The 16,233-nt window shown below is 36.2% G+C and overlaps 1 protein-coding gene across 4 annotated transcripts in view; it reads left to right on the top strand.

Moving 5' to 3' along the window:
* TLN2 (talin 2) overlaps positions 1-16,233 on the top strand; it is a 204,711-nt gene that overhangs the window by 59,040 nt on the left and 129,438 nt on the right. For all 4 annotated transcript variants that reach the window (XM_069797991.1, XM_069797992.1, XM_069797993.1 and 1 more), the window contains exon 2: positions 7,084-7,166. The gene's annotated coding sequence lies outside the window, so the exon portion shown is untranslated. The remainder of the gene's footprint in view (positions 1-7,083; positions 7,167-16,233) is intronic.

The following is a 16,233-nucleotide window of genomic DNA, read 5'->3' as shown; positions in this document are numbered from 1 at the left end:
TAAACTGCTTACAGTTTGGTTGGAAATAAAGGATAACGTTAGCGTAGATTCCAAATCGTAAAAGGTCAGAAATTACAGATAGTGTGAATGGTACCCTGAGTAAAGTGCCATGTGCTCATTTTTGAAGACCAGTTATTTCACATCACTACCTGTCATTTTGAATTACTTTGTATTGTATCACATGATTGAAAATTATGTATTTAGCTCTGTTTTTAACAGACTATATTCTATGCTCAAATCTAGAACCAGAGATTTTATAATAAATTAAGAACTGTTGATGATGGCTGTAGTTAACTCCTTGCAGACATTGCAAGTCTGGCATACTTAATAGTGGTTGATACTTGTCATTCTCTGGACACTTCCTGTAGTAGTACTCGGAGGGTGAGTGTCATTCACATCATGACAGAAGGATAGGTGGGTTTGACATGTGGCACCTTTCTAGGGCATGGTTTCTTAGGAGGGCAGTAAAGCATGACTGCCTTGTACTTCAGATCACTCCTGTGAATCAGTCAAACTTACTTTCTGTCAAAGGAAAGGCATTGCAATTTGATGCCAGGATGACATACTGTTCCGGGCAAACATGTTTCAAAGATCTTACCAAGCGTGACTGAATGTGAATATTTGCTGTAGCTTTTTCTGTAGTAGTAGTAGTAGTAATGCTAATAATAAAAAAAATTGAAATAAGTCACCATTTAACTTTTGGTAAACCTTCTTTGCCTGCCTTAAAAGGAGTAACAATTCACATTAAACAAGATTTTGTCTTTCTACTAGACAACAAAATTGGAACCTTTTTTTTTTTTTTCTAACTTGCATAGAGAGGAAGCTGGAGTTCAGAATAAATTTTGAGTAATAACTGCTCCTTTATGGAAAACTATCTACTGCTCTTGAAGAGCCCTGAACAGGAGGAAAGTAGTATTTGCCTGACAAAAACTTCAAATTAATAAAAACACAGGAAGACATTTATCTCTTATATTAATCACAGAAAGTTGGCTCAGCCTCATAATGTAAGAGATCTGAGACTTACATAATTTTGAAAACATAGCAGAGTACAGTTGACTATAAATGATCACAACAGGCACTTTTTTCTGCTGTATACAAACATGCAGCCTTGACAAGAAATTAATGCCATTAAATGCAGAATTTCTGGGTTTGTGTGCAGTGTTCTTCTGTTTACTTTCTACAGCTAGAAAAGCTTGCTGGTTTCAAGGTAGTGCAATGCCTAAAACTTGAAAAATCAGTAGCTGACACCTGGCTGCAGGCATAACGGAGGCTTTAGTCTCATAATTTAATAACTTTTTCTCATTAACCAATGGTTGTGGTATGATCATTCAATGTTTCATGGTTAGTGTAGTGACAGTATCTTAGAGGAATGTTTATATAAAATGTTTAAACCTTTATTGTAATGGCTTTTGGTAATGAAGTGTTACCTAGATTAAAACCTAACACAAACCACTTTCAAAGTTTTTAAAATGAGAGCTTCTTCAAGTAGTGTCAGGCTAAGATTTCTATTAGCTCTTTGTTAGACCCTGTGAATAATGGTTCACAGTATATAGAAGGGTATGACTCTCTTCCTCTGGTTGTGTTACTGTGATGGGCTCTTCATGCACTTGTCCTGGCATGGAGTGCATATACCCACATGCTTGATCTCAGAACACCCTGCTGAATACCCCTGATTCCTGGCCATTGCTGCTGTGTAACTTACCTTAGTGGAGCCAGTCTGCCCTCAAGAAAGGAAAGCCTGGGCATAATTGCAGTTAGTCTGTGGGTTTATCCGAGGTGCATAAACTCAGTGTGTTGCTAATCCATCTAGTTTTGTGTGTGCTATGCCATGCTTTAGGAGGAGGTAGCATATATGTTCTCAGAAATCACCTGCAAAAATATGGTTGTTGGTTACAAGAATATTTAATGTGGTAAATGCCAGAAATTGCTTTGATTGAAAAATCCTATCTTGATGTACTACACAAAAATATTACCATCGGTTTCTAATGTCAATTTGATAAGTAAAGTTGTATGTCATCTCAGTTTTACTTAGGCTTTTGGCTGTTTCCAGTAAATGTTCAGACAATCTTAAAGTTACTGTAGCTCTCAAGGATATTTTTGGTGGTGTCTTATCCCACCATTTCTTCACTTAAGATGTGTCCCAGTGCTATTGAGCTGAATACTGCCTTAGTCTTGAAAGAGAACCTGAAATGCATGCTACTTGGCGCTTCCAAATAATCTTAACTGATTTCAGTTTGTAGTATTTTTTTCTTAACGTTTTATGATCTTGTTAGCAGTAGGCCTGATGTTGCATGAATGCTACATTTGTTAGCAGAAGGTAACTCAACATTTTTGCACGAATAGGAATGGGAAATCAAGGTGTAGGAGCCTGGTTGCAGCCTTTGTTGCAAGGCAGAATTCTGAACGATACTTCTTTAGTGTTTGTGTCTGTGGTTTTTATATAAAGTGGCGAAGATCCTTGTCTGTAAAGATAGAAATCATGTCAAGCATTGCATCAAAAAGAAACTTTGTATTATAACAGAATTAGGTTTCACCAATTATTCCTCTGATATATTCACGTCCTACTTAAATTGTGTTTGCACACTCTGAAGCTATCTTTTCTGTACTATATGAGTTCTTATATTAGAATATAGGAACTGATCTGTACTGGTCCCTGGGTCATCTTTGCACAGTGAAGATGCTTCCTGCTTCACCTTCCAGGCTACCTGTTCATTGTACAGAGTTGACTAAAAGTAATTCTATTGCAAAATCTGCAATATTGTTAAATACTCATTGAATGTAGTGTGTCCTACCTAAGCCTGTTGCAGACCCTCCCACGTGAGTGTATGTAGCAGTGAGAGCGTGTTCTCAGAATGTTGTTTTACAGAATGCATCTTGTTTGTTGTGCTGATTAGGGATTAGAGAGATGTCAGAAGAAGAGAACAGAGGAAACACTTAAAAGGAGGATAGGAGCTGTATTCCTGTGGGTATTTTTAGTATATGGATATGAAATCCAGATTCAGGACGTAAAGGAATCAAAGTAGTAAGTTATTGAGAAGAGTTTTGAAGGTAGGTGGGAATCTGCTTTTGCATATAGTTTCAGGACTGTATCAGATCCTGTTGAATATGTTCTTTATAGTGTACTCTGAGTGGCTGCATGGACTATATTTCTCCATGCTCTCCTTTAAATATTTGGTGGAATTCAGCCCTATTTTATAGGGATGGGACTCGTAGCATATTTCATATCCTTGTAGTAATTTACTCTTGTACTCTTTAACAAAATAACAAAAGAAGATGGACAAGTGGAGGAACCAAGAATTAAAAGAAGTCACACACTACAAAATGTGTAAATTAGTACCAGCTTAAAATGGCCATTCGATGCCTTTATTGTGTGCAAGGAACATAAAGTTTGAAGCATGGAACATACATCACATAACTATGCTTCCCACTCTCTTCAGAAAAAGAAAAAGGAACTATTCTCCTGTTTATAGCTCAAAATATTAAGTTATTAGCAGATTCATTTAGCAGGGGCGATACAGTAATGTGCTGATGAATGCCAACAGGATTAAAACATAGGAATCCATGCTTTGTGTAATGGACCATGTATTTTGATTTGCTTTTGGTTTTTACAGCAATGCTTGTCTAACAACAATAAGAAAATAATAATAATAAAAAAAAATACTGGAAAAACCCCAAAGACACCATCCTCCCACCCCCCCCAAAAAAACACAGTGCAGGAGAATGCACATGAACCCAATGGAAATACACGGGCAGAAATATTTTCCACGTTCAAAAAAAGTAGTATAAGAGGATGCTGGAATTTATCCTTGTAGTCTCAGTGAGCCTGTAATCCAAATGCTACTGAATTAAACTACATTATCACCAGGAATTTTGAGAATGCAGAATAGCTAGGAAATATCTATAAAGGGCAAAACTATAGTTTACCTCTAATTCACGGTGTAGGATTCTGCAATGGAATTGAGAAAGCACATTTTACTTCAGCGCTTTTCTTTATTCGATCTTTTTGTTCTATGAATAATATCACTAGCTCTTGAACCAAAAACACTTCACAGAAATGTAGCTGCAACTAAGAAAAAAAAAAAGGGGGGGGGTGGGCTGAGGTGGGGCCTTATGCTGAAAAATACTCCAAATATTCAGAAAGCCCTGTTGAATTTTGTGTAAACTTCCAGGATTAGGTGCTTATGCACTCATTGCTCCCACCCCACAGTAAGTTAAGAAAGTTAGTAAGTAGGCTCGTGCTGTAAACAAATGCAGGGTTCAGGGCAGCTGATTTGCTGACTGGGCTTTTGGGCAGTCAAGTTCCATCTCTGACTACATTCCAGGAAGTGAGGACAATAGAATAAACAAACAGTGATTAATAGTTTTTAGGCTCTCTTTAGCTCCAATGGGTAAGTAAAAAAAAATATATAGCTACTTCAGCAGTAATTTATCCACTTGAAAAACGAATGTTCTTTCCACAGTCACATTTGTTAAAGCTAGTCTTAAAATGTTATCATACTATAAGCAATTTTTGTTTTTCTCAGACTCCACAAGACACATTCATTTTTCTACTGTTAAATATTCAGATAACTGAAAATCTACTACTTTTAAATGAAGCTTTAATTTTGAAACATGGTATTCTACTCATTAGGTTGCTCTGGTAGTATGTGCAAATGCATTGTTTTATTCCTTCCTTGATGTAAAATGTTAAGAGAGCAGTTCCTTCACCTCCTTCCTTCCCAGTCATGTTTCGATTAACACTTACATGAGTAGATAGACCTCCTGATAAACTACAGAAAAACATTCTACTTCACCATATTTGGTTTATAACTTGAAAACAAGAGACTTTTTTTTGAAGCAACAATTCTGTTATAGAACTGCATCTGAGAAGAGCAGATTTCAAAGCAGTTTCCCAACCATTTAAATCACAGTGATTGTAAATGAACAGTGTGTATTGAATTGGAAAATTTATTTGGGGACCTTTGTCAGGTGTAAATAGAAAGAAGCAATACTAGAATGGTCACTCCATTCTCTGCTACATCATGTTTTGTTGTCCCCTAAATGTGGTATGTTCTTTAGATGTTCATTTTTTGATACAAGTCCAGTAAGTGTCAGCCTTAGCTGATGAAGGCTCTAAGTAAAGATGAACATGCCTCCAGCTAGTACTTGGTGCTCTCAGAACCTGGGGATTTGCAAGGGCTTCTGATGTCTTTGTCAATAAAGGACTGACAATGAAGAAAGGTTTCAATGTTGCAAGTGACTGAAATACTTCACAATCATGTTTTAAACAAATTTTAGAAATCTAGAATATATGCAAGTATGGAGAAGTAAATAGTGGCTTCCAGGAAGCAGGATGGCTGGCGAATTCATTGGGCTGTACTGAACAGGACTTTGGCATGTTACTGTAATACAAATACTTGCATTACAGATTAATCCCTTATACACTGATACAGCTACGTAAGGGAATGCATTAGCTGTGCAGACATTCTGTGCACTGAACTTGCTTGAATCCTAACCTTAAATTTTAGCAGAAAATCCGTGAGGTGCAGGCTGGTGGCACACCTTTTAATTAAACTTAATTGTACATTCTTTGTGCGTTACTGGAGACTTGGTAGATGTTGAAAAGTTGAAGAGTGTGGATTAGGGGTCTAAATTTCAAGGCAGCAAACTACTACAATGCCAATTTTAATGCAGATGCAGGTGATCTACTGGATGTTGAAATAATTGTCCTAATGTAGACTGCATTTACTCTGACCTGCAGTAAATCTGTTAACCTGCAGTTAATAGCTGTGTTGGCATAGAGCTGATGTTGCTTAAAAGTCTACTGAAAGGAAAAAAAAAAAATCACTTTTTTAACCAACCTAGACAAGAAGAACATACTATGATGAATTTATTCTATCAGAAATGTTTTTGCCAGCTTTGGTTAAAATTTGCAAGAATTCTTTTATTGCTGTAGGTTTTTCTCAGATAAGAGGCATTCCTTGTTATGTAGTTGTATACATGTGTAACTTTATTCCTTAACTTCCTGGTCTTTCTAAATTGATACATAAACTAGTTTCAAAATTGGATAGCTGTTGTGGATCAGAACTTTATCTGAATTTCTTGCTTGCAGTGAGAGTGTTACAAGAGATATAAAAGTGGGATAAAAGCCTTCCATAACTACAGACTGCACACACGGAACACACGCAGGCCTTTGCTAGCAGCAAGATCTAGGCCATCTTCTATTTGTCCAGACATATTATTGTGTCTGGAAAAGTGATCAATGTTGCAAACTTTGAGATACTTGGAGAAGGTGGTGTTTATTTCATAGCACTGTAGTGGTCAGGGGCTGGGGCGGCGAGGAGGATTGGGAATAGATAAATTGCGATTTATTTTGGTGTTCAAACTGATTTGCCCATCATCATGAGATGAGTATTAAGTCTGTATGCTATATTAGCTTTTGTTTAGAGTAAAAATTAACAAATGATTGTAAGAATCCTAGGAAAAAAAGAAAACAAAGTCTAAAAATCAATGCCTAAAACTACTCAAACAACAAAGCCCACCTCCTCAAAACAACCAAAACCTTGAAATAGTTTCTGACATCTTTTTAAAACAAAACGGAACTATTAATTCTGTTTCTATTTTTCTGCAATCATACTCTCAGAAGGGGATTCACTGTGAAGGGAAATTGCCCGGAGAGGCTTGTGCTGTGCTCTTTTCTACTAAGTTACTCCACACAGAGACTGTAAACCATAGAAAAGCAGAGTTAATGCAAAATAGACGTCTTTGAGAGGTCAATGGGATTGTCTAATTTATGTTAACACACAGACGTGTGTGCAACGGTTTTGTTGACTAGACAATTTCAAGGTATTTACCTGTATAAACTCAGAGTTCATTTATTATGAGTTTTTAAGTGTGAATAATTTGGAAGCCTGGATTGAATTTTATTTTCTTGAACTTGAAGCTATTCTTTTTGGCAATGCAAATTCTGACTCCCAAAGAGAAGAAGGAAACTTACAGCTTCCTGAGTTGCTTCCTTCCCAGTGTGTTGGCAGAAGGTGCTTTAAAACTAGAAATTAATGGACTGGGGATAAGAAAGTAACTTGTTTTTATCTTGTGTTACAGATCTGGTTACTGGAAGCATTCCGCATGGTCAAGCAGTACTTTCAGACAAGCTTATTTTCTATTAAATGAAGTTTAATTTTGAGGTAAGGTTCTGTTTAATTTCCTTTGTTATGCATACAATGATATAAAAACTACAGTAATTAAAAACTGTTATCTGCTGCCTGTATACATTAGTGTAATATTTTCTTTAGAGAATGCATGAAATGTATACAGCTGTGGCTGTGTTTGTGAAGAGAGAAATGAAGCTGAAAAAGAAATGTTATGTATCAATATTGAAGCTCCAAGTAAACATTGAAATTAACAGTCAGGAGACTAACCTGACCATTACAGCTATTGACTATTTTTAAACAGTTTCCAGGGAGACTGGAGAATATGATCATATAATAAATGAGTTCTCTAAGCCTTAGGAAAAAGGGCCATGCCTTTCATTGGTATGAGAACAAATAGCTGAGAAGATGATTTAACTTTGCTTTATCTTAATACATGTAAGAGAGGTAGCAAAAAGAACAAGGAAAAATCATTACTTTAATAACGTCACAGATATATTACTGTTTCTATATTGTAATGCTTTGTGAAGAGAATGTCACAAAGTGGTAAGACTGGCTTTGGGCAAAATGATGATAAATCTTGCTCCAGATTCTTAATCTGTTTGAGTTATTTTCACCTTGTACACATTAGTGTTCTGAATGTGTCTCTGGCTTTGACTGCTCATGTGGACATGGTGCTTGTAATACTAAAAGGTTGCTAATGGAATTTTGTCCTGCTATTCTCCATATTTGAAAAATGTTTTTAGTGAACTTTAAAAGCAGCCTATAATTAAAGCAGCATGTCAGCTTAGATATGTCTAAGGACAGGGTTAAATGTAGTAAAATCACTAAAGAGTAGTTATTTAGGATACATATTTCATCATAGGTACAAATCTTAAGACAAGGCTAGATGGTTAGCAACACTGTTTTGTTCCTGTTATTATAAAGCTAGAGCTAAATATTTACAGAGTATTCTTATAATCAAGCCTGTCAGCGAGAACCTTGTAACTATTGTATTTTTAAGAATTAACACTGTATTAAGTCCTCTTTTGCAATGTCTCAGTTTTCCTCATTTAACTGATGCTGCTGTCAGATCACTGTTACCAGTTGTGGTATCAAATAACATGACTAAGGATCTTAATTAGCTTTTGATTTCAGAAATTTAAAAAAAAAAGTATTATCTCTTTGTGTAGTTAGACTAATTATGTATGGCTGTACAATTGATTGAACTGGATTGGTAACTACTTGCTAATCAGACAAAACAGGTGCTTTTGGGAATATTCTTGGTTTCTTAGCTGTGAAAGGAGATTTCCCCCAGGAAATGTTTTCAATTCATTCATGCTGGCCTGATTCAGGAATGAAATCTCTCAAAGTCCACAATGATTTCCCTCCTTTCTGTCAGCAGTATGTCAGTGCTGCTGGCTGTTGTATACGTAAGTGAATGGTAACTGAACTTGTACTCAAGAAATTCAGTGACCTCTTCACATGGGATCTTGGTTAACTGATGGAACAATATCCCAGTAGTAGCAGAAAGTAACCATAGTCACTAGTGGAATCACTGCTAGTGAAGAATATGAATAGTAAGGAATGCTTCAAGCCCTTTTCTTCATGCATACACTGGAAGGAAAACAAAAGCTAAAATTTCTGAAAATTCTTTCAATTGGCTTTAAATGTTATGTGATTGTCTTTGCAGAAATCCCATTCATGCAAAGACTTTTTGGAAATTAATGGCATGTGCCTACTTGGAATTCACTGACAAAAATGGCCAAGGAAGCTGATTTTTGCCTGTCTGCCATGATTCAGTGGTTTTTTTCTGCATCAGGTAGTTCAGATATTAAGACATGAGAAACCTGATATTAAAGAAAACTTGCCCTTATACAGCTTTGAAAGGGTGGCTCACTTGTCAATATTGAATAAATTTGAAAAGCTACTTGCGTTTGTTGCTCTTGAGTAGGTTGGCTAGCAGTTCTTGGAGAAGAAAATCTTAACCTTTCTAAATTTAGTAAAAAGCCATATCAGTTTGTAAAACAGCACAGCTAAACAACATGTTTGGACTGGATCGTAAGCTAAGTAAAACCTATTTATAAAAAAAGAAACAAACCAAAACAAAAACCAATGGAAAAAAACAAGGTATGTGTGCCTAAATTGTTCTGTTTACTTTTTCTTTCATAAGTGGAAGACATCCTAAAATATTGTTATAGGAAAATGCACCTCTGTGTCCTAATCCATATTATAACAACATGAGTTCTTAAAGGAGAAAAGTTAAAAAAAAAAAACCAAAACCCAACAAAAACATGTTTTACTTGGAGATTAGCTCACCACAACATGCTGTTTCCTTCTATGAAATTGAAGAAAATGAAGTCCCATTCATTTTGGTTTCTTTCACCATTTATGTTATTTTAATGCTGGTGATAGTTGAATAACTTTTTTTAAGCAATACTGATACCATGGTGCACGAAATTATTATGGACTTATTCCAAAGATAAATATTTTGTGTCACCATGTAACTTCTACTGCAGCCATTAGTCATATAGGGCAAGCAGATCAGAATTAGGTCTTGTGCTGCAAGAATTCTTGAGTATTGCTCCCTTCCTTCTGAGTTTTTGTTTGGTTTGGATTTTTTTTTGTGGTGGTGGTGCATGGGGGGTGGTTTACATTAGTCACCCTTTTCTGTTGTGCAGTAACTGTAGTCTTCGTAAACCACATCACCACCAATGGTGAGCTGGTTTTAAGTCTCCATCCTCAATCACTGGATCAAGGGGATTTCCATGTACTGCATGTGTTGAATAGTCAAAGTCATCACCAGAGGATGGAAAGCTTTTTAATCTACTTTGCTTCTGTTCTGTGGACTAAAACTCTCAAAAAAGGCTTTGAGTTTCTAAGTACATGAACATGCTGATGTGTACAATTTTAATTCTGGGAACACCTGGACAGAAGATGAAAATGGTCAAAAGGCTGTTGAATGACTGCTTTCTGAATTTCTGTATCAGCATTGGAGGAACTTGCTCAAGTGAGAATACAGTAAATTGGTTTTTTGTTAAAATGGCTTATTCTGAGACATCTTTATCTTTTTTGTATGTGATCCAAACAAGAAATTACAACTTCTGATTGATGCCATTATTTAGGAGGAATAAATAATCTGGTCAAAAGTTTTCTGACTCTCTTCAGGGTGAATGAAAAATCGTATTTAGTCTTGTTACTGTTATTAAAATAGCAGTGTGTAACTAACTTCTCTTTGAAATTTCCCATTCAATTCTCCTAAGTTTCTAGTGTTAAGATTATTGAGCCTAAGTAAAAGATAACCGTCTTCTTGAATGTGAGAAACTTTTAAGTAATTTAAACTTAGTTTCACATACTTCAAGAAAAGTATTGGGTAAATGCCTAGTGGAAGAAGGCATTGTTGAAGTCCTGTGCTGGTTCTGACAAAGAATTGGTGGGGAAGCAGAGTCTCTCAGGGGGAAGATGATCTAGGCAAATCAATGGCAGCATCCAAGTCTCTTTCCTGAACAGTGTCCTAAACCCTAAACAGACTGTTACTTTCAGGTTTTGTTAATAGTGTCACTTCCATATTGAAGTTGCACTTAAAGCAACTGCTGTAGCATGCTTTCCACAAGAAATGGGCACTCCAGTGAAGAATAGCTGTGATGCAGCACAGAATAAGCAAATATGAAACTGTGATAAAACTGAGATTCCTGCAAAAGCTGGATAGATTCCTGGTTTTAATATCTGGCTTGCTTGGTGATTTTTCAATATTTAATTTCAGTATTTTGGTGCTTTTTTTTTTTCTCCTCATTTTGGGTGAAGTGTATGTTTTATACCAAGAGAATAGTATGCAAATAGAACTTGGAACTAAAGAAATCTATTTGATGTTTTAATGCAAAATACGGAGTGGATTGGGAAATAGCGGTGTGGGGTTAGGTTGTAGTAGGCAAGAGAAGTGTTACACGAGAAACCATTTCACTCCTGTCTTGCCTAGTTGTTACAGTAAGGTACATCTTAGAGGGAAAGGATTGGAGTTGCACAAGCAAATAAAATACAACAGCATAAAAGTACTTTTCCCTATAGTGGAACATTTCTGTAAGAGTAAGAGGGATGTGGAAGGCTTGAAAAAGTAGGTCAATTAATCTCATGTTTATGCATAGGAATTCTAGTGTAGGTTTAAGTTGTGTAATGCTGGGTAAATGCTGTACATCATACAGATACAAAATATAAGATTTAGCACAATGCTTAATTCTAAATATGTTTAGATAAATATCTTGTAAAAATCAGTGATTCGTGGCATTTCTTTTATTAACTGTGGTAGTAGCCCCCCTGCCCCTCCAAAAAAACAGTGGGGTAATGCCACTAGTATCAGCAATCATACTGAAGTTTTACTTCAAATTTTTTCATTAAATATTTTCCTCTATATCCTTCTGCTGTTAGTCCATGGATAGGATTACTTCAAATTTTTGAAGTATTGCATTATTAATCAGACTGTAAATATGTAATTCAATATGAGCAATCCAGTGAATATTCCATTGCAGCTGGAGTTGATTAACGATCCTGAGCCTGCATTAACTACAAGGAGGTTATATTTTAAATGCTTCATGTGTGTTGTTGAGGTCTTAAATTTACAGCTAAAGTAGTCAGCCATTCAGTCAGTGATCACAGTGGAGGGAGGAAGAGTAGGAGGAGGGCTTTGACATTGAGTGTGCTCATTGCACTGGACAACTTATTAGGGAATTGTGTATTCTCTTCAGTCCCTTTTCAACTAGAAACTTTCTCAATTATATGCAATGCTTGAAAGCCATGATGATTTTTAGGGATGTATGTGTGCGTGTGCTTGTATCATACACGCACACAGAAATATGCTCTATTTATGTAACATTAGTGGGTTTGTATGCACAAATCCCCCAAAATAAATAGTATATCGAAGCCAACTAGTACTTCTAAAACTGAGACTAGGTATATTATTAAACATGTTATTTACCATGTCATTTGCTTTAATACCCTTTTACTAACATACGTGGTTTTAAAAATAAAGCTGAATTCTTTAATAGTTTGATTGTGAACATGCTATGTGTTTCTGCAGTTGTGGTTCATTTGTTCCTTTTCAGGTGGTAATAGATACCAAAATAGCTAACAGATCTGTATTAAGTATTGGCATAAACTCTTGCCCATATACATTGTGCTTTGTTGTTGCTACAGAAATAGTGTGCTTTGCACTGTGTGCAGAAGAAAAAACCTTGAGATCAGATAAGGATGAATATGGATTTCTATTTAGAAATACACTCCTCCTTGTGTTTTTATAGTATGAAGTTAGGGGGATGATGTTATAACATACTCTAGTTTTAAATACAGGTTTATAACTCTGAATCTTCACAACATTAATATCAGCTTGGGTTTAGGGATTCTGTTGGGCTTATTGTTCCTTTAAGCCAGGAATTTAAATACTTAAAAGAAAATAAACAGAGAATTTAATGTACGACATCAGGACCTTGTGAGAAGTCTTCTGTTTCTCAGAAGAGAAGTGCTGGTTCCAGATAAGGCCTGTTTGCTGGGTGGCAAGTTGAGCCTACATCTCATGACAAAGAGAATTCCATGATTCTGTAGCTACTTGAAGGTGGAGAGGTTTTACATAGTGATGGAAAGAATGAATCTCCCTTCACAGCTGTCCCCTCTGTTGTTATTTATCCAAGTATCATCTTATTTTCTGCCTTATCTTTCATGGATTTATTTTTGGAAGTGCCTGAAACTCACTGTAGAAGTCAGCAGTAAAAATGAAAGTTTTGGCACAGGAGTAAGAGCTGGAAACACCCTAGAAAGTATATATGAATGAAAACTAAATCAATTTGGCTGTGTGATGTTGTCTGCAGAAATTAACCCTGAATTCTCCTCTGAAGATGGGAAATGCGAAACATGAGTTTTAATATATTGGAGTCAAAAAGTTATGTGTAGCTGTTGCTTTTAGGTCTTTTAAATAAGTTGCTGTAAAATAATTTTGTGACACCCCTCCCCCCCCTTTAAGGATGTTGTCTGAGAAGGAAGTATTTTTCAGATGCTTTTTTTAGAATCATTGTTGAAACCCTGAAATTTCCAGCTGGGAAATCTTGTTGCCCTACTTATTGTAGCCTTCTTTAGCATAAGACCTTTTTTAATGGAAAATCTGTCTGCAGGTAGAAACCCTACAGGGAGAATAAGTCAGTGTCTGTCCCCGATTTGGAGCTCAGTTGCTTGAATTGCAGGACCACTTCAGACACTTCAGACTATCTGCATTAAAGACGTTCCCCTGATTCCCACCTAAATAGCCATTAAATAAAAAATCTTTGGTCTTTGAGAGGGCTACTTGGTGAGTATCTCCTAGGTAGCCAGAATGATTACTGTCAAAGGTTGATCTCAGCTGAAACAAGTGGAAGCCCTAGCTGGAACTTCATGTCTTTAGGTAGGAAATGATGTCTGTAGTTGTAAATTGGATCTCGGGATGATTTCCCATTTGCTGCTGGCTATAATCAACAGAAGCAGGGACAATGAAGATTATTCCTCCCGCCTGCACTTGGAAAACAAGCTCCTCTCCTTTTTATGCAGTAACTTTTTTTTATTGCCCTTTGGTCTTTTTGAGTACGTTGCAAAGGGTGGTGGCTTAAATCTTTTAGGAGGCTGTATGTAGTGCAGAATATTGGAATGAAATAGGAGTGATGTGTAATGGTCCAAGATGGTGTAGGTTCCTTTGTGGTCCTGTTTGATCTATGAATTGCTCTGCTAAACTGCATTCTCCATCAATGCTGTTGACCATCAGCTGAGGTGGAGGAGGTCCTGGTAGGTCATTTTTATTCTGAATTTAGAAACTCAGTTTTCTGGAGGGATGGTTTCTGTGGAGAATGTACTCGTAATCCTCTTCTGGATAGTGCAATGACAGTGGTAGCTGGAGTTCAATGCGTTTTGTTGTTATAAATTTATACCTATGTCACAAATACTAGTCTATCTAACATTCTGTCTTTTCAGTTGTGTATGTGCAAGTCCGTGTGTTCATATACATCTGTTCATACATACATATATATATCTATGTATGTAGGTGTAGAATGAGTGTGTTCTTCCATATATAGCACATATCTAGTATATTCCTGCTCTGCATGAGTAATGCATTTTAAGACACTTATGAGAGCTAATAGTTACGAGACACAAGAATCATCCAGTGTTTTAGGTACATCTTGAAATAGGCTTTGCTAAGAAAAATAATGGAATATCTGAATTCAGGCTCAAGCATTTGCCAAGTTGACTTGGAGCTTTTCAGTAAGATCACTGCCAGAGTCTCTTTCTGAGCACATTTGATGTAGGAGGAGGTTTGACCTTAGATTAGCACACAGTTGGCAGTGTGCTAGGCTAAGTATAATCTAATTGACACGTAATGTTTGCGCACACTGTTACACCCTGATAAAAGTTTAGCAGTGTTTTATGATCTCTTCCTTTCTGTCTCTGTTGTAGCAGTAGCAGCTGCTTTGGAGTTTGAACCTGGTCTCTTCAGAGATTTAGGTTTTTCTCAAGCTTAAACATGTTCAGAAATTTTCATAAGGATTACACCAATTTGTAATTTCCTTCCTTCCTTATCCAATAGTTGTGAGCTTTTTACCTTGGGGGTATGGAGTACTCTTAAAGCTGGAGTGAAATGAATGCTGTGGTGATTGCTTGAAACATTCACTCTAATATACATTAGCTTTCTCATGTGTCTCAATCTCTGTGTTCTCCTGTTTTGTTGCTCTGTCAGATGTTGATTTGTCAGGTGCAAGCGCACTGACTTTGCTCAGCTTTTCCGTTTTCATTAGTGTTGGTGATTCTGGTAGTTACTGAGCCTTCTGCAGTCTGTTGCTATAGGTCTTGTTCCTTTCCTAAGCTACTCTCTTTTTTTTTTTTTTTTCTTTCTCTTTATGCCTCTACATGTAGTACTCGAAGTTCTTTTGACTAGCCATTCCCTGTTTCTTCTGTTGAAAAAAAAAAAAGTTATTAAAAAAAATATATATATAGTAATCAAAAAGCACAGAGAATCCCGGTATCTCTACCAGGAACCTGATGTTTAAAAAAGTCATTACAACTAGCATTCAGCTTTTGAGACGGTATGAAATGGTTAAATATTTTCCTCTTTCCTTCCCTTCTTCCTCCTCTGTTCAGTTTCTAGCATCAGTAAATAAAGGAGCATGCACTAAGCTCATTCAAGCTTGCTGCAATACCATCTGCAAATCCATTGGTATTATAGATATTGTAAACTATGATTGGTGACTGCATTCATAGTAAATCTGAAATAGGTGATTGAGGTTGGAAGAGCAGGAAAAGGTTTTTTTAGTAGCTATTTAAACGTGTTGGAAGGAGACTGCATGATGGGTTGTTTTTCAATTCGACATGTTTTATGAATGCATCATTTGAGTTGTAAACTGCATGTAAATTGTTGCATATACTTCCCCAGCATTTGCCAGGATACGATGAAATTATTGCAGTTCTGTGTGACCACCTTTCTAGTGAGGGATGTATGTTGGATTAGTACTGCATTCTTTGCTGATATGCAAGTTTTTTGTTCATTTTTACTGTTTTTCTATAAACCTTCTTATCTCCATGGCATGGAAATTGATACAGAATGATGATTTATACAGAAACTCTGTTAATCTCATATTGACTCCAAATTGTGATTGCTTGTGAGCAAAAATTGTCTGGATAATACTACAGTAGATGGGATCGAGACCAGAGTATTTAAGAGGTAGAAACATAACTGAATTAATTATAATTTAAATTTGTATGAGGTTCATCATGGAGGTGATGATTTAGATGTCAGCATGACTACCAGTTCTGTGTAGTTCTTCAAATTCTTCCGGGCTTACTTAAATAAATGGAATGCTGACTTGCTAGATTACAGTTTCATTCATTCAAATAACGTTTTATAAATGTTTACTTTTTTTCTGCTTCACTTCCTATTTCAGTGAACTGTTTTAAATGATTGCATTAACTGATTGTTGGGATAAATGGATCAAAACCTACTGAAAGCAAAATTTCAGTGCCTGTTAAGTCCACCATTTCAGATCAAATCAATGAGAGCAGATAAACCCCACATAAACCCCATCACAGGACTAGCAAAAAATTTTAGGTGAACCTCACTAATTTT

Source organism: Haliaeetus albicilla, chromosome 12 (genome assembly GCF_947461875.1).
Source record: "Haliaeetus albicilla chromosome 12, bHalAlb1.1, whole genome shotgun sequence".
NCBI lineage: Eukaryota > Metazoa > Chordata > Aves > Accipitriformes > Accipitridae > Haliaeetus > Haliaeetus albicilla.
The sequence above is the reverse complement of the archived record's forward strand: the minus strand, read 5'-3'. Positions and strand labels throughout refer to the sequence as shown.